The following is a 21,696-nucleotide window of genomic DNA, read 5'->3' as shown; positions in this document are numbered from 1 at the left end:
TAGTTGAATTAATTTTAGGCTATACTAAATAATAGTTCACTTTACTCAACCTCCTTTCTGCTACAACTGCAGCACTGAATAATAATGTGATTTTTGTCGGATGATTGAACATAACTATTCACTGTGCACATCTTTAAGATGACTGCAAGCCAAACCAGGTCACTGTGCTATTAGCACCAGAAACGTCCTTGCTTTGACTGTCCAAGTGCTGCGGCCACAGGTGCAATCAGTAAATATGAAGGTAAAACATGTCACAGCATAATTCTTAACTGCAAAGTAACCTGTCTTTAACATGTTTTCACATCATAATTTCAAAACCAATTATCATAATGAAACTGGTTCAAAAAAACACCATATGGTCAGGCACTTCAGCTTAAATGTCACTCTTTGTCAGTGGAAAGGTCTCAGCGTGGCTTGGCAGCTGTTGTATTAGCACATGGTTTTTTTTGGGCTCTTTGATTTAGATCTCAACAAGGCCTGATATCTTGCCTGAAGACCCCTTTCTTCCAGACAAAGTCTGAGAGGAAGTTAAACACAAAGCTTCTTCTGAGATTATAGAGTTACGTCACCTTTTTCCACAGGGGTGTGCAAATTCGTTTGAATGGTTGAATCATCTTGTCACACTGTGTCCTGACCTGACACTATCCACCATGATGTAATTTGTCTAAATGAAATCAAAAATGCTGTGTGATGCAATACAGTTACTGCAAGATCACTGTGGGTGGAGCTACCGAAGTGTGACATGACAGAAATAACATCCTGTCTCTCATCCCTTTATATATTTATAAGATTTTATAATTAAACTTTTATTCAGCAAGGATGCATTAAATTGATCATAGTGACAGTGGACATTTATAATGTTACAAAATATTTTTATTTTAAACAAATGCTATTCTTTTGACATTTCCATTCATCAACTGGAAATCCTGAATAATATTTATCACCGTTTTCATAATAATTTCAAGCAAAGGGACTGTTTGCAACATTGATAATAATGATAAATGTTTCTTTAGCATCAAATCAGCAGTTCAGAATGATTTCAAAATTTATTCTAATAAATTTGAAAATATATTACAATACAAACTTGCTATTTTCACACCATATTTTAGATCAAATAAATGCAGCCTAAATGACTTCTTTCAAATAAATTAAAAAAAATCGTACTAACCCCAAACTTTTGAACATTCATGTATAGTGTACATTTGGAAAAATTTCATACCACATTCCTTTTTACAAAAATCACACAGTCAGCGCTATCAAAACATGTTTTTGTTAGTTATGGCCTAATTATGGACACATTTTCAACACATTTCTGCAATTTTCTGGCATAACATAATATAACAGAATAATAATATAACAGAATAACAGAACATTCAGATCTTTGGAAGAGAAAAAAGTCATTAAGGCTCAAGATAGATAACACAAAATCCACAGAAATATGGCCCACACCATCTCATCATCTCTTTGCTCCCGGATCTCACCATCTTTAAACGATGCCATAAATTTCCCACCATTATTGATCTCTTGTCTTTTACAGGAAGTAAACTAGAGCAGGAATAAGGCCTCTTACTATTTCTCAAGCCTAGTCGTCCCCACTTTGAGTAGTTTTTGTGTAATGGTACCTGACAGATAAAGAGTTTTAGGAGCCACTCTCACAACTTGCTTTGTCTTCCACTGCACCATCAACAAGAACAGAAACACTTGCTAATTCTACCGTCATCACTTTGCTGTTGTAAGGTTTCCAGGACTGACGTCCAGCAGTGCAACATTGTATATGTACATCTGCATGGCACTTATGGGAATTACAGGACATGTAGGGCCAATTAGAGAATCCATTCTACTGTCACGGGACTGCAGAGTTTCCGTCAATAAAACCAACATCAATTAGACAGGAACCTTAAAGGAACAGCTCACGTAAATAAACTCAACTTCATGTCATTTCAAACCTGAATTAATTTCTCTAAAAAAGTAATTTTTAAAAAGATAATTGCTTGAGGAATGAAGCTGTCAATCTTTAAGATGACAAGTAAATCTCACTAGCTGTCTCATAAAAGAGGTCTTTATGACTCAAACAACTATATCCCCAAGTCTTCTGAAGGCATACAGTAGCTTTATGTGAGAAACAGACCAAAATTTAAGTTGCCATTCACAGAAAAAAATGAGAGAAATAGCAATGTCTGATTTGTAATGAATCATTAAATGCTAAGCTAAAGCTATAGGCTAAATCTTGTGATCCAATTCATATAATATCCCTTTGATAAATAATGATGTGTCCCAGATTAAAGTTACATGAAGAACTGCAGATGAACCTAAGACAAAAGCTGCCACAGCTTTGTTTTTCACCTACTATGTAGGTGCAGAGTACTATATGTGATTTTTAATGCAGTCATTAAATCAGACTGGTTCAGTTCTTGAGTTCAACTCACTGACTCAAATTTCAGTCACACAAAGCTATCGAATGGCTTTAGAAGACTTGGAATATAGAGCATAAGTCACATCGCTCAGTTTTATGATGCTTTTTGTCATTTTGGAGCTTGACTGACCTAGTCTTCATGCACTTCAATGGCCAGGAGATTCTCAAAAATTACACCCTTTGAAAGTCACACAGGGTTTTAAACGACATGAAGGAAAGTAAATTATGACAAAACTTCATTTTGGGGAGCGCTGTTCCTTTGAACACCCTTTGAGAGCTCAACATGATGTACCATTTGGAGATATGAGCAAATTCTCTTTCAACACAGACTATTATCATAATTACAGAGAGAATATCAGAGAACGCACAGTACTCTTTTAGTACGGCTGTTCAGCCTGCATCCAATGAGCAGAAGAGCTACATGGTGTGCGAATGCGGGGGAGGACGGTTGTAATTGGCCTGTGAATAAATTTGTCATTAAAAGGCTCAGTAGGGGAGACCCCACTCATGGTCTTCCTGTGACACATCTGCCTGATTAAAGAGGTCAAGAAGCCAGAACTACGATTTTTTTTTTACTGTCCTCACCCCTTTCGGCAATGTTACATAATAAGGGTTAAAAATATTCTCTACAAAAATAATTTTGTTCTTTGTTTAGAACAGTTGGTGTTTTTTCCTAAAAGTAGTGCTAATCAAAGATGTTGATTCTGTATTAATGAAAGACTGATTGATCACTGCCAGACTGATTATAAGTCTGATTATATCGTTGGGATAGTGGTAAATGGTTAGGCCTTGTAAAAGAATATCAACATTTATGGCATGTCTGCTGGTTTCATATAATGCATTCTCAAGGGAAATGTGAACCTTTACCACAGAGATCTATAGCCATAGCTATTCATGAATGTTAGAATATCAATTCTGGTTATGTTGAGATGGTCCTATATATGATGGGTCCCATACAGAGACCTCAGATATGCATGCAAATAGTAATTTACTCTTTTTTTACTTTAAATTCCTATCATGTGAATAGCCATTGCATTTATTATTATTTTTTTACATTCTTGGGTTTATATGTAACATTTTTAAGCATGCTGCCAAGTTAATTTTTTTATATATACACTACCATTCAAAACTTTTTTTTAAAGAAATAAAATAAAATGCTAGAACAATAGAACAATAGATAGAATAATAGAAATGATAGAACAATGGATAGATAGATAGAATGATAGAATAAAATGAAAGAAGGACAGATCGAATATAGAATGACAGAACGATAGGTAGAAAGAACAATCAATAGAAATGATAGATTTTGGAGTGATCTGTTCCTTTAAGATCTGTAAGGATCGAGTTTCCTGCATTTTAAACAGTCTCTGTATTCTATTTTTCCCGGTCTTTTTTTTTCCTTCTGTCCATTCATTCCTCCTTGGGTCAAGTAAAGGCTCTTCAAACATCCTCTCAGAATCTCTTTTTGTTTCTGACTTTTCTCTTTCTCCCACTCTTTCAGTCTTCCAGCCTCAGCATCGCTCAGTGCCCAGCAGACCTGGGAGAAAATAAAAGAGTGGGTCTCTGCCTTCTCTTTTTCTGTATCCTGGAGGAGAAATCTGACAGAGCAAGGGAATGACCGAAAAGAGAGAGAGGGAGTCTGGGGGGTGGGGGTGGGGGTTAACAGGCTAAATGGACTAGTGAAGCACAGAAGAGCTAATGGATGAAGCCTGTGGGGTCAGATCATTCAGTACAGCTCCTGGACCCCCCTACATGTGTACTAATGCAGCACACTGGTCCAGAGACCTGGGCTGAATCCCAATCCACTTACTTATACTAAGCACTACAAGTATGCCCTTGTGAAAAAGAAGTACACTTTAGCATACTTTTCGGAAGAGTACTTATTACAGGAATAATGTACTTTAAAAATATAAATACTTATGTGCAGACTGTAAATGATGGTTTCAACAGTTTTAGCTTAGCATTTATTTAATGTAGAACAGTTTCTGTTTTTCTTTGCTAAGATTTCTGTGTCAGCTTTGAATTTATCCACCTTTGAGTTTGAGCTAATGTCCTTTTCAGTGCATTCTATGCTGGAGGGCTGCAAAGAATTCTGGGGCATCTGGATTGTGGGTTTTTGGGTATTTCTGAGCAAATTTGTATATCTGGAATCAACTGCAGATTGATTTCACAACTGAAATCATGGTCTGGATTACTGTCCAACTGATGGGATGACAATGATGGCAATACAGTCAGTTTTCATCTACCTCATGCACAGAGCTGATCTGACAATTATTCTCAACATATATTCACAAGAGATTAATCATTTACTTGTTAAAATGTTGCACTTTTTATAGTTTCAATCAATATATTGTGTGAAAGTCTCAACAAATATAAATTGATTCAACTTCATTTTCCTCTGTGGGTAGTGTTCATATTGCAGTTTGGGCATGGCCAGATGATGCACTGCCTTTTTTGTGCAGTATATTATTTAGAAATATTATGTAATCATTGGTGACACTACAGCGAGATTATAGATACATCAAACAGGTTTGAATAGCGCTTCACTATAGTCTAGAGGTTGAATGCGTCCTACACAAATAACCATTGTAAAGGTCACTTGGGCTGCTTCAGCTCTCCTATAATGTGTATGCTGAGTGAGTGTTATTTTGGATGCAGAGCATGTGTGAAAGTCAGGACCTCTTTACACATCTCTTTACAAAGTTGCTGCAAACATATTACTTTTTTTTAAATGAAACACAAAAATATAGTTATTTTGATTTTGAGAAGGATTTGTTTGTTTGTTTTAAAGTAATTTGTTCATTTTTAGATGAATTTTTAGATTTCTGTAACTTGAAAAAAAGCATGCACACAAATGTCATATTTAAAATGTAAAATCTTTTATTTATATTCCAAAATAGAAAGCGAAAATATAGAAAAATATTTTCATTCAATGGCTCAGGAATCAGTAACTTTATACAATGTAGACAGAATACAAACTCAGAAAGTGATGGAAATTAGAAATTAGTTAGCTTAAAATCTCTTCATGAAGACCATGTAGGGGAAGGGTTCACATTTCAAAAATAGCTCATATATTGTAAAGCTTATTCTTATGACAGTAGATTTACACTTGACCTGCTCCACTAGAGTACACATTTAGCAAACCTGTTAATGAATATTTACTATTAAGGTTAAGTAATATCAGCTATCTGTTCCAGTATCAGTATCATTCATGCATGTAGTGTGAGAGCAGGCTGGACCTGCATAATCTGTGATGGTGTCATTTACTGTTGTCTCTGCTTCTTTCCTGTAAGAAAAGAGAGAAAAAGTTTATGTTATGTTATGTTATGTTATGTTATGTTTTGTTATGTTATGTTATGTTATGTTATGTTTATGTTATGTTAGTGTTATATGTTATATGTTTATGTTATGTTATGTTATTACTAAATGTTGTTGATACATTGTTATGAGTTTTATGTTGTGTTCTAAATACTATATTATTTTTATTGATATATTATGGTTAGGTTGTAAATGTTATATTCTAAATGTTGGTTGTTGTGTTTTAAGTTTTAAATTAGGTTGTTATGTGTTGTGTTTTAAATGTTATGTTATGTTATGTTATGTTATGTTATGTTATGTTTATGTTATCTGATACATGTTGTTACATTATCTCTTCTAAATGTTATGTTCTAAATGTTATGTTGTGTTTATTTGATGCTGCTAGGTGGTGAGTCCTAAATGCTATGTATGTCATCTTATGTTATGCAAACAGAGCTTAAAAGCATGCATGTACATTTATATTATTTAAGTACTTAGACTTGATGATTGAAATACCCACAAACACGTACCTCTAGATTTTTTGGTGTTTTTTTTACAGGTCCTGCTAGTATGTAGTCGATCAGTGGGGCTCACCCAGTTATCTGTCGCTTGGAAAGGGTGCGCAGAGCTTCAAGACCCCTCTTTGTGACAAATCTGTGGAAATACATTCATATTTAAATATGCAAAATCAAATACACCTGGAAGTGTGTAGAGGCATTTTGAAATGCATGTAATGCGACTTACATAGTGGCAGGAATTCTGCAGGGTCCATCACCGGTCTGAATGGTGAAGGACTTCACCAGCCTATTTCCCTTCTGCGGGATGCGTCGGTTGCTGGTGCTTAGACAACAATCCGCTGCCCCATCGTCCTGAGCTGTGATAGTTAAACAGTAAACAGAATGTTAACCATTAACAACATCAACAGTCTCAATTTAAAATGAACCTGATTAATTTACACATCTTGCAGAAGGATATTGTTAAAAAATTACACATTTTGACTGACCTGTTGTAAAGCTCCATAGGACTGACGCTCAATAGAAGCAGGAGCACCTGCCCAAAATGTCAGAGAGTTCATTTTGTCCCTCTGTATGTGTTCGTTCACCTGTGCCCAGTAGATATATGCCTCACTGCTGCTTGCACACCCTTTATATGCTTCTTAACAAACTTTCACTTTCTTTATGCTTTAAGGCATCCCTTTCCTGTAAATCAATCCTTATTAAAAGAGCCCTTTCACCTTCTTTTGTTAACTGGAATTGGTGGCACCTCCCAAGTGATCCTTCATCTGAACTGGAGGGAAAGTTTCAACATGTTTTTCTGGGCTTTTGAAATGTGCTTATCAGTGTCACTGCCTCATGAGAAACAAATGCGGTGAAAGTAAAAGTTGTATTGCCAGATGTCACGTCATAGCTGGAGGGAACAAGGTTGTACATAAGTGCTTGTCGGACAAATTAGATGTTTAAATGTCATGTGTCCATTTTTAGATTTCATGTGCCTTTGAAATCAGTGTTTTTTTGCGTTTATTCAAGTTACTTAAATATAAAATCAAATAAAGTGCAATGCAGCTCTGCATTGAATTCATAATTTGCTCAAGTGTCCACACGGATTGTGAGTGCAAATACTTTAAAATTAATTAACTTAAAATTAATAAATAATAAAACATTTTCAGCACTGAGGTTTCCAACTGCTCTTATCTGAATATACATATTTCTGGCCAACTAATCATCTGCAGTAATCTGGTTCAGTACTTGAACATGCTTTACCTATGGATATCTGATGTGGTATTGTACCATTTATAGTCATAATGGTTATGATAATAATCATTTCATTGACTCTTTTATCTATATCTTAACTCTTCTGAACATTATTGAAGATATTTAAAATATCAAAACTTACAAATTCTCGCCAAACCACAGGTTGTTTGATTGACAGCACTACTAATATGTGGGTTCATGTGTTTTTGGGTGTAACCCTGAATGAACATGTACCTGCTGTTGCCGACAGGTAAGCAATGAATGCTATCAGAATATTATGATGTAACTTGCTTAGTATTTTTTAATAGCATTGCTGACTACCTGTATTTTTTATGCTTACTGTAGGAATTACCAGTCATTGACAGATTTTTATTTATATCTTTCTCTGTGTTAAAACTGTTTTATACCAGAAATAAATAAAATACATATTTTCTGTGAAATGTATAAATGGCTCAGAGCAGCCTGAGTGTGCAGAGAAATGGCCTTTTGTTTTGGCAAATACTGGTAGTGTTATGTTTCAGGCATGCATCTACATGTTGGATGCTAAAATATATAGCAATGGTAATACAGCCAGCAAACGTGTCTGAAGGCCTCGGACATGTGTTAATTTAAGCAGAAAAAAAAAACCCCCGGGCCCATATCCTGAAATCCTGCACGCACCAATTAATACTTCCTCAAGGGCTGTAGCCTCCACCCACACACAGCAGGTCTTCATTCTGTGCTGGGATCTCATGCGCCTAATGAAGCGTGAAGAGATTGAACAGACGACTTTGCTCCTCTACTTGACTTTCAAAGCGGTTGAATTCTAACTACAGCTCGCAATTCCAGTTTTCAGTCATTACTTCACGAGTGTCAGAGAATGCAGCCACATGCCGTGTCACTTTCTCTCTGCTGATCCACTTCCCCTCTGGGCGCATAGTCCCCAGCAGCAGGTCCAGACGTCATCCAAGCTGATTGTCGAGGGACGACGGCTTGTGCCTCCGATTACAGACAATCAGACTGACGACCCAGAGTAGCTCTAGTCAATCTGCGTTTTGATGAATATCCTTTTGCTCATGATACAGCACCCTATTAACGTTCCACTATTAAAGTTTTAATTGAAATGAAATTATCTATTTAATTAATTATAATGTCTTAAAAAATAATATATAAAAATTATGTTTATTATATATATATATATATATATATCCTCTATTATTCTATCTTCAAAGGAAAATGACACGAAACTCAGTTTTCTGGATATTTAAGACTTGCTACCTTGACACAGTGAGTTATTACCTTGACCACAGGAGCTCCATTGTTATTGGTTTATTTCAATTGCAATGGCATGCTTCTGCCGGTTGGCTTCACCACATAACTTGCATTTTTCAAGAATTTTTTTTAAGTTTTTTTTATTTATTTTTTTTGAATCCAGACCACCGCGCCCAAAAAAGATCAAAGTGACATATTAATCTAGAAATTTAAAATGAATCATCAGAGAGAATGTGCATTGTAGTCGGTGGATTAGATGAAACTACATTTTCATTATTTGTTACTAAAAATAATAATATATTTTGATGTTGCCAGCACTGTGAACTAAATAGCAAAGTATTCCGTTCCTAACATTCATCCAGTTATACAATAATTGTGTTATGTATCATTTTTAGTTTTCTTTCATCAGTATGTTTATGAATTTTATACGTTGTACCACGTTGGCTTCATTTCGACGGAGAACAGTTGTAGATTTGAAAGAGATGTTTTTATCTGTTCTCTATCTACCAGATTTAGCAACTTGCCAAAACTTCAGAACGGTATTTATGAAATATGTGTGGTTAGTAGATTGGCGAAAGTTGTTTAAATTGCAAGATGCTCTAATAACAAGACGTTCTGTTCTTTGGAGGTTCCAACTCATTGTGCTCATGATGAATGGCTAAAGATTTGTCTACCTTGTATAGGCGCCCCCACTACTCTAAAGCGCTTGTTTTGTACAAGAGGCTCCAATTACTTTCTGTGTTCAATGGTACCCAAAAAATAAAAGGCTCTTCAGCATGGTTAGTTCATGTCGTGCGAGTTGCCAAGCCCTCTGAAATCCGTGGCACAAGAGAAACTCCTCGCAGAAATCTACAGCTCTCCAAAAAGATTGATTCTTATCGTCGGAGACTCTGAAGCTTTAATGTAGTTTTAATGTCTTCCAGGGTCACGTAGGTGCAAACCACCGACATAGAGTTACTAGTATGTTGGCTTGGTTCTGTTTTAATGCTATTTTCTATTACAAAATATTATTTTTTCTTATACAATGGTCATCTTTCTGATTTGAGGGGGTCGAACAGTCTGGCTCTTAAATTTCATTTAATTAATAAATATATTCATTAACATGAAAGATGATGCATACAGGTTTAATATAATTCAATTTAAGGGGGAAACTATTGTCCCCTTAATGGAAATATTTATTTATTTATTTATCCATTCATTAAGTTTTTTCCCCCCGATTTTGGATTATTCTTCATTTTTTTTGTCCTGGCTTTTTCAAAATCCTGCAATGTGTGTTACAGAAACCCTAGTCTACAGATAAAGATAAAGATTAACTGACAACTGCAAGATCATCCTGTTTCTTGGAATCAAACTGGTCATGGCTGCGGAAATTCTCCCCTTTGTGACTGCCAGGGAAGGTTACGTGGGAGAACCATTTTCAAGAAGACCTATCAGGTATGCGGGGATTTTATAGATCGTTCTCTCCAGATAAGCAAGGATCTCCGAATCAGACTTGCACCTGTTACGCAGACTGAACCAGAGGTCTGATAGGGCTTGTATGTATTTCTGCGTAAACTGTAGCATTGGTTTGCTAAAATGGACTTTGGAAGTTTACCGTGCACACTCAAACACATCGTTGCATTGATAAAATCTTCTTAAATCTGCTCAAATGTCCTTGTTTTAACACTCTCTCCTTTATGTTTGTGCAGTGAGCCTGCTATGATATGAGGAGATTGTATTGTATTCAGGAACAAAGGACAATCGGGAAAGTCCGTAAGATTAGTTTGTTTATGTTCCAGTCACAGATGGTCATGGGTAATTTCTTAACATGATGGACAGGTATTTCATACTTTGATGTAGGGCACAAAGGGTGTGCCCACCTGCTTGGCTAATTGTGTTCTGTAGGTTTGTAGTGGTGGGGGGGGGGGGGAGAAGATATATATATATAAATAAATGTGTTAATTTAGATTTTTTCTGAATTGCTAAAACACATTTCGTGAAACTTCACTCATTTTCTCAAAACCTTAAACACAAATCCAAACCTTCAAACTAAATTCACAGGACCCCTGACTATTCTGGCAAAAATCAAACAATCACTTCAAAACCATTTCAGCCTTTAGTCAAAAATCAAACAAAGCTTTCAAATCATACGCACAAATAATAATAATAATAAACACACTACAGATCATTACATTTGACACTATACTTCAAAAAAGCAGAACAACCGTGTCCATTATTGAAGGTATCCGGTAGTGTGCTAAACTAATAAAGGTTTATGAAACCTGAGGGATCTCCCGGATGAGATCGTCATTTGAAAGGTCATCATGTGGATCATTTTATTTATGGCTAAATTAGTATTCATTATTTTTACTAATAGTTAGATTGGTCAGGCCCTCACAAAGGGCTTTTAATAACAACAACAATAAAAAATTTCCTTGACAAAAGGGCACTTTGGGCATCAAGGGGGAAAAGGGGCTGCATCCTTAAATTACAAACTAGCATATAAATGTATAATTTTACGTTAAAAGGTTAGTCTTCAGTGTTCCTTTCAGTGCAGGATGGGCAATAAATAGGAAGTGACACTGTATGTCAGTTATAAATAAATAGCTATTTCCTCCAGTGATGTTTAATAAAATGGGTCATCTCACTGTTTTATTTTTATATTTTAATTTCTAACGTTTGCAGGTGAACTTTCAATAAATAATGTTGCCACCTCAGGGTCCCACAATATTAAGACATTATTCTTCGCCTGATATACCAAAAATAACATTAGTTCTGCAAAAATTAATCACAGTTTTTCTAAGTTACTGATAAAGACTGTAAAAGAAATACATCATCTGCCTGAACATCTCTCCCTTAAATATGTGTGAAAGATCAAAAAGTTATTTGGTTACAAAGCAAGTATATTGCTTCAAAAGCTATGTCACAGCATAACAGGATTGAATTCTGCTGGTCAGAAGTCATTTCTGAGCTTACCCTGACACTTACTGTCTGCAGGACCGATCAGATTTCATAGGGTGTTTTTAGATAAAACACTGCTCCTCTGCAGGCAAACAGCTGCTCCTGCAAACAAAAAAAACTAGAAACAACACACACAACCAACCACTTCAAATTGTATAAAATATTTAATTGTTTTTTCTCCCTTTTATCATGAATTTTAAACAAGTTTTAGGACAATTAAAATGATGCCTTTCACAGCTAATTCAATCATCAACCACACATTAAAAAACATTAAAAGCCACTGTATGTCGCCAGGTCTTGACAGTATTTTGCTTTTATAAAAAAAAAAGTAAAAATAATAAATAAAAAAATCAGCCCCTTACCCACACACCACAAATGCACCAGCAGAGCAGAAAACTATCTTCTATTGCATTATGGCTAAATTAACCTGAGCACATGATGTAATTATCTTCTCCCCGTGCATTTCTCCTCACAAATGAGATCATATAAGACATTTAATCCATTAGTGAACTAAATATATGACAGCTAAATAAATAAACAGTCAACGCAAACTTAATGAACACCGTTTCATTCACTAACATCAAACAAAGGCAAACCGTTAAAACTAGTGAGGTATCTAGGTAAGGAATTTTAAATCTAATAATTTAAAAAAAAAACCTTTCAAACGGTGCAGAATAATAACAGAATGTTAATGGGTTCACCCTGATGCTTGAGTGGTTATTGCTAGGGAATAGACAGGACAACACATTAACAATGAACGGTTATCAAACAAAGTGTCAAGCTTTAAAAATAAAATAGTTCCAATCCACTGCTGAATCAATGACTTCCCTTAAGCATGCACTTCTAGTCTAGGTTTAAAGGGATAGTTCAACCCAAACCCAAAAAAAAATTCTGTCATCATTACTCCAAACCTGTAGACTTTTCTTTCTTCTGAAAAACACAACAGGTGGTGGCTGTTGGCAGAATGCCCATGCTGCTCTTTTCCATACAACGAAGGCAAATGGTGACCACAATTGTGGCCGGCCCCAATCCACTATTAAAGTATGGAGCAACTTGGTCATCTAGATAACTGCTTTGAGTTTGGAACAACATCATGGTGGAAATGATAATAAAATTTACATTTAAGCTGAACTAGCCCTTTAAATATTTGAACAGCGGGGGGGGGGGGGGGTTGGGGTTTCGTGTTCAGAACATAGCAACACTGTGGATTTTCTGTAGCCCTTCAATATAATAACTTCTAATTGTCTCTATAATAACCTTGTGGACCATGGCCGTAAAAAGGCATGCACAAAGATCATCTTTTCTCTCTCTTCTTCAATACATAAGGCAGCGAGCGTCCACAAAGGCTGACGCGGTCAATAGCTTTGTTGAAAGTTTTTATAAACTTCAGCTCTTCGGTGTATTGACTTCGCTCACAGATTTCGAAAATGGAGCAGAATGCTTTAGAACCTCTTTTGGTCCAAAACAGACAAATTCAGATGCAAAACCAATACTGGTTTCCTTTCCGTATGGTTGTCAGTGGTAGTTGAGGAGGATGAACACAACATCTCTGAAGAGGTTTGGATTGGGTTTGTATGATGTAACGGGGCGTGGCCAGGTTAGCCAGTGCACCTGGCGTTCTGATGTGAGGAGTTTTCTTAAATACCCCCGGGCCACTGACACGTCCACCCTCATCAAACCATGGCAACCCACAGTATCACAAACACACTGCCCACGATGAAACCCGATGCCTCAATACATCAATCTACCCAACCAAAAAAAAAAGAATAACATCGTATAATGACAGTCATGGAGAAGAGCTTTTTTCTTGTCATTACCTTACACTGTCCATTAATCCACAATGTTATCCCTGTGTGGGTTTTTGGTTCCGTAATGACACCAAGTCATCCCTACAATAAATTACCTCTTGTTGAAAGTCCAAGAGTTTTTAGTAAACTCTTATGCATAAATTCCATGGGGTAACATATCCTACTTACAAAGCGGGACAGTTAGCGGGCTAAACTCTCTTTACATGAAAAGCAAGTGGTGTGTGGGTGAATTTTAGTGAAGTTATAAAGGACCTCGTACGAAACCACATTGTCAAACAACACCAACCACCATTTGTTCAACCCCCAAACGAGTCTATTTCGAAAATGTGCACATTCCCTAGATCATTTCATCAATTCCTTAAAATAAAAAAGACAGAAAGCGATAAGAGGTAGAAGAGGAAAGAAACAATAAGTTAGAGATGGTGACTCACATGGGTGCAAACACGTTCCACACGCATGAGGGTGTCTCCTGAGGGATGGCTGCAGCACAAACCGACGCAAAAACCTAAAGGTAAACAAGTTTATTTATAATTGATGTTCCATTTTACAACCAAGCGTATAAACCACACTAGTGATGAGAACACATTAGCTGCTAAGGCCTCTTCAACACCAAGTCTTACACCAACTAAACACAAAAAAAATATATACTTTTCTTTATGGAACAATTCACACAGTCTGGTGAATGATAAAAAAAAAAAAAAGCTGTGTCACTATGAGGAGTGACAGAAAAAACATTGTTTCAGTTTAAACCGAGGGTCTACAGATCTGATCAAGCTAAATTAAAGATTTTTTTAAGACCATCCTACGTGACATTTTTTAAGGACCAAACCTGTGCTGGAATACACATTATAGTACATAGTATATGAAATAGTTTAATGTGTTTAATGTGTAAAAAGAAACTCACTGCTCGGTCAAAAATGCTATTTATTATATCGTATACAGTGAACTTTTCAATATCAGCAGCCAATATCCCCAATACAAAAAATACCCCATAAAAACATTGCATCACCGCGATTTTTTGATAGTGTAAACGATTTTATATCTGAAGCAATATTTTTCATCATTATGCTAGCCTTTTTTACATACTTGAATCTGCATGGTTTTTAATATGTCCCCCAGGATGTTTATTTACCTTTATTAAGGGCCAATATTTTTTAACCTTATTAAAAGGATTTGTCATCTTTCATGTCCAATTCTTATAGTTGATCAAGTAATTTCAATATACACTACAGGCGGCTGTTACCAATCAAATTACATAATTTAACTGCCGCAAAATTCCTACTGCAATAAATACATTTTATGAGATTAATGTTTTAAATTCCCAATTTGAATATTCAATAAGAAATGTTTGGTGGAAATGCATTACTTTGAAACATGAGGCTAAACCACCAGTTATGGCGGTAATTAACCGATTCCTTCAAAACGCTTAAAGCATTCCAGTACCAAAACACTTGGAGAATGTGCAATACTTCTTGTTTGTGATCTGTGTTGGAACTAGGTTTGAATTGTGGTCTAAAAATGTGTAACCTAATATAACTTAACTACGTTGTTTTGTTGACTTACAATCATTGCAGAGCATTTGCAATCATGAAAGTATCAGAAAATAGCCCCTTGGTCCATGGTATGTTATTTAACTAGATCATGTTATAAATAATATAAAAAAAAATTTTGACTTTGGTGCGTTCTCTTACGGCTTCCGTTACGCTCATTTGATTGTGATTTCTCCATGAAAGGTCTTTCAACGAGGCACAAGCCTCAAAAGCGAGACATTAATAACCAGAAATAATACACTATCCATTATCAATCGCTATTTAAGACTGGATTAATCTTTGTCGGTAACGTGACCGAAAATATTTAAGCAGCCACATAATTCTGAATTTAAGAGATTTTAGACCTTTTTAAGGACCGTGCATCCCCCCCTTGAAAAATCTTGTTGTGCACGCTTTTTGTGCCCAACTTAATGTGAGCATTAATGCAATACAATTGAACCACCGGGTGCGCTCCATGCACCAAGAGGTTAAGGCGTTCAGTGAGCTGCAAGAGACCCAGCTTAACGTCTGAGGGTTCTCTCCGCAGGTCTCATCTCCATGACAGCGTCTCTCGTCCTCTCCTCCGCTCCTTCTGAGACGCGTATAACGGGTCCCAACGGCACACTCGCACAACCCGAGGCCAGAACACAGCACAAAAGGACACCAACCTGCATGTGTAAAATTAGTGATGCCTTAGAAATAAGAGATTAAAGAATTAAAGAAATTCTAAGACAGAAAGATATACAATGTGAATACCTGCAAAGAATGATGTGAGAGTAGAATGTGTTTGAGGGTCACCAATGAGGCAGGACGAGCAGTGCCTGTGTGACCCTTGAGGAAAGCCCACAAATGCTGCACCCCACTTAATGGATGTGAAGGTTGGGAGGTGTCCTCTTTGCATTGAAAAACTGTGTGGCGGCCAGATACCATGAACCACTGGAGCCCATGGCACACTAAAAAAAAACCAAAACCCCATTTTTTCCCCCCTTTAGGCGGGGTTACAGAAATAATATTTATTGCCATCCGTAGTAATGAGCTCAGCAAGCCATAAGATGTGGAGCTCATAATCGAGTGCGTCTTACTGGATTGCTTGTGTTAGAGGCTGGAGAGGTTGGTGGCTACAGGCCTGGATGTGCAGCATTGGTCCGGCCTTCCATCAAGGAGAAGGCTTAATTGCAAGGCCATTCCCTCCGGAGGAGGACCAGAAGCAACAACGACCCCAGGAGTCCACAAAGAGAACCAATGTGGCAGAGTACACTGTAACCAGCCCGGAAGCCTCCACATCTGGCCTGCTGGCCTGCTTCACCACTTTCTGTGGCCCCCGCCCGTCCCCTCCGCGCGTGTCGGATGCAGCTGATACAACGGTGTTATGAGGTTTTGGTTGGCAGTTTTCAGCCTGCTGACTTGATTCCTTAAACTGGCTCGGTACTTCGTGGGTGGCAGGGAATTTCCTCAGAGTTTTCCATGAGTCCCTTGAACTTGATGAACACTCTCAGAGGGTCCCCCCACAGCAGGATCCGTCCCAGGCCTAGTAAGCAGTACAGTGCCCCTAGGCAAGGAACACTGTGAGCTAGGCCCGATAAGTTCAGACAAACCTCCTGAAGGTGTCCTCTGGGGTGCACTAACCGCCCAGTGCAACCCCATGCAACAAAAAAAAACCAGGCCCGTGATAATAGAAAGCAGGCCGCACACAGAGTCACACTGGGGTACATATACGTTCCCGGTAATTTCCTGGCCATCGATGTAGAGGTATCCCCCCCCAAGGCTATTGAGCCACTAACGGAGATGAACATATTGGGAGGTTGCCAGTTGGCTGGTTCTCTGTACTCGTGAAGAGCGGGGAGAGGAAATGATGAGGGTGGGCAGGTGCCATGCTCCTCTCGGGCAGGTTGTGGATGGAGAGGGATAGGTAGATCGATCCCACCAGCACTCCCACCCATAACCACCAATAATGGTGGTCCTAGCCGTCTAACCACTGAGGACGGCAGTGCTGTTGATAGCCTCTGAAGTGGTCTTCTCTGGGTGTCTGGTGGGGGAAGTGTCACCATGAGTCCATCCCAGTTTTAGACGGAGAGGAACATAGATGCTTAACGTGAAGAGCAAGAAGGTAGCCCACGTTTTCCCTCATAGATGACATAGCTGTCCCTAGAGTAAGGTAGGCACAGCTCAGTGAGTGTGGCACCAGCAGGGCCTGAGTGAGTAGGCCAGATCTGGACCACGTCCCTTTTTGGAGAAACTCCATGATTCTTCCATAGAACAAAACTTCAAAAAAGAGTGCTGCAGCTCCCACACACCACAGATCTCTAAATAAACCCCTTGCGAGAACAGCTGACCTGCAGCTTACCAACTAGTCCCACCACCCACCCTTAAGGATTACGGGGCAACTTCAGCAGGGAGAGCTCTTCCTGATTCACAACTTTACATGATCCTACCTCAGTAAGGCTGTAACACAGCATACAGTCAACTCCCTATGATGTAAAAGAAGCCCAGGCAGCATTTTGAAGGGGTAAAAAAACTGGCACAGACCGTCTAACAAAGGGTCTCACTGACAGCCTATCAGATAGTCCTCTTGCATGGAGACGCGAGCTCAGAGAAGGGAATATTGCCTTGTGTGGGCATTTGGCCCAAGTACTAGTCATATATCGAAATGTTTTGAAAGTCAGCCCGCAAGCTGGAGACAGACTGTCTGTGTGGGATTTCTTGGCCATGTTTGGAGTAGGTCATCCAAGAAGCTGGTGGTTACCTTTAAAGATACACGACAAATTCAGACAGTTAATTAAGCTAAGTTTTATCACAATTGATGAAAGGAAGTACACGACAAATGCAGGCAAACCTAATTACACCTCAAAACACCAGCAGCAAGCTAGAAATTTCCATCAGACCTGTTGTTACCGTGTAAGTGTCCACAGTGCCTACAGCCATGCTGAGTCCTTTATGGTGCAACCCCGTGGAGCCATTTCTGAGGGAAAACGGGTCATAGAAGAAACCTGGCCCACACTGCTATCATGAATGAGGAATTCCCAGAGAAGTGCCAGCGTTGGCACCAGATTCAGTCTGAGGTACCACTCTCATGTTTCCACCTACACAACATAACATGACGAACACTCCAAACACATAGAAAAAGGCCAAAGAATAACCCCAAAGACAAAATTTAACATTCCTCTCGATCATAAGAGGCCTATTTTTCACATTTTGTAGGAAAGGGGAAATGGCGAACAAGGCTCATACTATCTGCTTTTTTTAAATTACAACAACTTGGTTTGAGTTTCCATTTTCACGATTTTCATATACACTTGTCTATAACATAAAATATATGGATGGATATATGCCTTTCCTTCCCCTTGTTAAATAATTTTACGTATTAAGTACATGTATGTTGTTTGTATATATTATTTGGAATTAAAGTTGTCTGCAGCTATTATGTTTCTGGAGACTAAAGGTCATTCTGACTTTTAGGCATGATCTTGCAATTATCATGCATGGTTTGTTTTAAAAAGTTTATAATTAAATAATTACATTACATTTACCATAGTATTGTCTTACATTGTCATCATTACATTTCATTAGTCAAAATAAAGTCATTCTGCCCGTAAGTGTACACAAGTAAACATACTAATTGCAAATACAGACAACTTATGTTGACTACAGCTTACTAACTACAGTAGTCATTTGTGTTGTGCCACCAACCCCTGAACATTTTCTTCTCCACCTGCCCACGCCCACGCTAAATTTTTCCTGGACACAGCCAGTGTGGTTTTATATGATTAAATACAGACAAATCATAACAGTGTCTCTTTTAACCTGGTAGCCTGGTGCTGGAACTAGGGATAGTAACCGTAGAAACACAGAGCAGCATCTGTCTCTTTCCTGGCTTTCCCTCCACCATGATCCTCAGTGTCGTCATTGCCAGGATCACCCATCAACACCAGCAGGGTGTCCATTCTTCAAACGCTTAATCACTGACCCTGGGGTCATGCGGTGGAGACATAAGCAGATGGAAAGCAAATGCATAATGCCAAGAAAATATATAACAACTGGTAACATGGTAAAGATGTGGGTAAACGCATTAGGCTACAGCTAACCTGATAACTCCATCCATCTGGTGAGAGTTTCCTCCGCCATCTGCGGGTGATCCCAGGGCGACTCTGTGTCCACGTGATCCCATCACCGAGGAAGTTGTAGCAATCAACACAAACCAGTCATATCCCCCTCCAGCTAAAGAAAGAACACACAAACCCATAGCCCCTCTGCATTCGGAACACTCTGCGTTTAACAGTGTACACATGCGAGATATGGCCATCTATTTACAAGGTAAACAAAGGGAAGATCTTTAAACCACCAGGCAAGTTCCTAATTGATGCGCTAATCATTCTGCTTACTCGTGGATGAAATGTTTTGGAGCATGCTCGTTGGCAACGGTGTTCCAATTCCTTCCACTTTTAAGTATGGGAAGGGAAGCGATCGGTGGAACTTCTTGGGGAAGAGACTCACCCATGTGTCATCCCCCATAAAAAACACTCCTTACCCATTTTTAAAACAGTCGAGAAAAATAACACAACCATTTACCAAAACTAGCAAAGAATCTACACTTTAGATCATTCAATCTAAATATACCTCATTTAAATTGAATAAAATAGTGGTCTTTCTAAATTTCTACAAATGGTCATAAATGGCATATAAAGCTTTCTGACAAAGAACATGCTTATAGTAATCAGACTGCTATAAATAGGTGCTTTTGTTTTTATAGCAAATATCACATAGTGTCACCCCCGTATTATTCCTGTGATGCAAAGCTGAATATTCAACATCATTACTCCAGTCTTCAGTGTCACATGATCCATCAGAAATCATTCTATTAAGCCTTTTGAAACAGTTCTGATTATTATTAGTGTTGTAAACATTTTTGTGGAAACCATGCTAATTTTTTTTTGAGGATTCTCTGATGATAGAAACTTTGAAAGAGCAGCACTTTATCAATCTCTTTACTGTCACTTTTGATCATTTATATGTAAAGCGTCAAAAGGTTTTGTGGGGGGTTTTGCATGGTAATGAGATCTGGTGGAAGTGGTTCAGAACAAGGCTATAACCTAATATGATAATGTGGGGGGGTACAAATCCTAAAATATCCTTCTGTTTCTTTGACAAAAACATAACTTTGACGTGGTTGGGTTTTAATGGAAAATACCAGTTGTAAGGATTCACCACACCCCACACTTGGCCCAGCTGTGCACTAGAGTGTCGTCCATGAATGGCATTGTGATGCAAAGTTGTTCCCCACGTCAATGAACGTGGGCATGGAACCTGTGGTAAAAGCCTTTGAAAATCCTCTGCATAGTAGTGGTGGCACGGATCAGCCCGAACGGTGTAGAGTCTGGCATGAGTGGCGTGTAATGATGCCATCTCATCTAACACGGGCAGCTGGTTCTCGAATGGTTTGGAGTGATTGTGGTCTCCGGATGCAGATCGGGATGAAGTCGGCCTTCAGGGCGTCAATGATCAAGAACCCCGGCCGCTACGAAAGCAGTGGCTCACTCAGCCATAAATCTCCTGTCAACCGGGGCTCCTGGAGACAAGGCCGTCCGCGAACAGGTGCGTCGTTCTGTTGACCTCCATCCTAACTATTAGGACGCCCCCACAAACAGAAAGATGCCCACATAAAATACTGAGCATAACACCGATGAGGGCGACCAGGACAGGAAGTCTTCTGCATTCTAAGACAAGATGAGAAGGAGAATAAACCATCGGGCTCTTTATATGTACTCGGGGGGACATTTCACATCAACCAAAAAGTAAGATGTAGTTGTTATAGTTTAGTGTCCAAGCTACATTAAACCAATTGGTAATGCCAAGTGGAAAGGATGTTTTCCCAGTGGCCATATTCGTCAATATATGTTAGAGACAAACTGGTGTGGTCACACAAGCGATTGGTTTTACAATAATTTTATGAATCATATGAGTTTTGGCAGTTTTGTCAGATATGCACAGTCAATATTGTACAAGACTTTATTTGTTACATGCTTCATTTTGGTACATTGTTGACAATGTGCTAACAGAATAAACTCCAACATTTCCCATATCATATCTAGAACTTAGAATGAGATGGTAACAATCCCTCCGAGATGATATGATAAGCCCGAATTATGTTATAAATATATTAAAAGTTATATAAATACAGTACTGGGTCAAAATACTAAATATATTAAGAATCATATTATGCTATCCAAGGATCTTATATCTGGAAATTGGGCTCTACCGTGTAGGCCAACCACAATGTTAGTTTCTGTGATCCTGTTAACCTCAAATTTATGAATATATATCTTAATTAAAATCATTACAAATAATGAAACCAAAACAGTTGGACCCTAATAGTTGAAGGACAATGAATATACTTCCTTACACAGTTATTGTAGTTTTTATATTGAACAGAATAGAGTGACACATTCAGTATTTTTAAAATAAATCCACCTGTGGTAAAAACATAACATCAAATGATGTGATAAAACGTTTGTTTTGGAACATAGCTGACCGGGGGGGGGGGCACATTTGATGACACAGAAATTAAATATCATTTTTAAAAAGAACAAATATTATTATTTAACCGTTAAAAAAAAAAATTATATACCAAGTAAACAGTCAAAAATAAACATATTTGGACGCTGTAAAATTTTACTCATTTTTTAATTCAGGATTCACATATCACTAGACAT

General features: G+C 38.0%; 1 long non-coding RNA gene and 1 pseudogene across 1 annotated transcript; both read right to left on the bottom strand.

Annotated features, from left to right (window-relative positions):
* Positions 1-5,275: 5,275 nt before the first annotated feature.
* LOC122144375 lies at positions 5,276-6,349 on the bottom strand. The gene is made up of 2 exons (XR_006159686.1): positions 6,241-6,349; positions 5,276-5,699 (listed from the first exon to the last, which is right to left on the bottom strand). It is a non-coding gene; the product is annotated as an uncharacterized LOC122144375 (long non-coding RNA).
* Positions 6,350-15,539: 9,190 nt separating this feature from the next.
* On the bottom strand, positions 15,540-20,731 carry LOC122144380 (annotated as a pseudogene).
* Positions 20,732-21,696: the final 965 nt, after the last annotated feature.

The sequence above is a fragment of the Cyprinus carpio genome, unplaced genomic scaffold (assembly GCF_018340385.1).
Source record: "Cyprinus carpio isolate SPL01 unplaced genomic scaffold, ASM1834038v1 S000006657, whole genome shotgun sequence".
Lineage (NCBI taxonomy): Eukaryota > Metazoa > Chordata > Actinopteri > Cypriniformes > Cyprinidae > Cyprinus > Cyprinus carpio.
The sequence above is the reverse complement of the archived record's forward strand: the minus strand, read 5'-3'. Positions and strand labels throughout refer to the sequence as shown.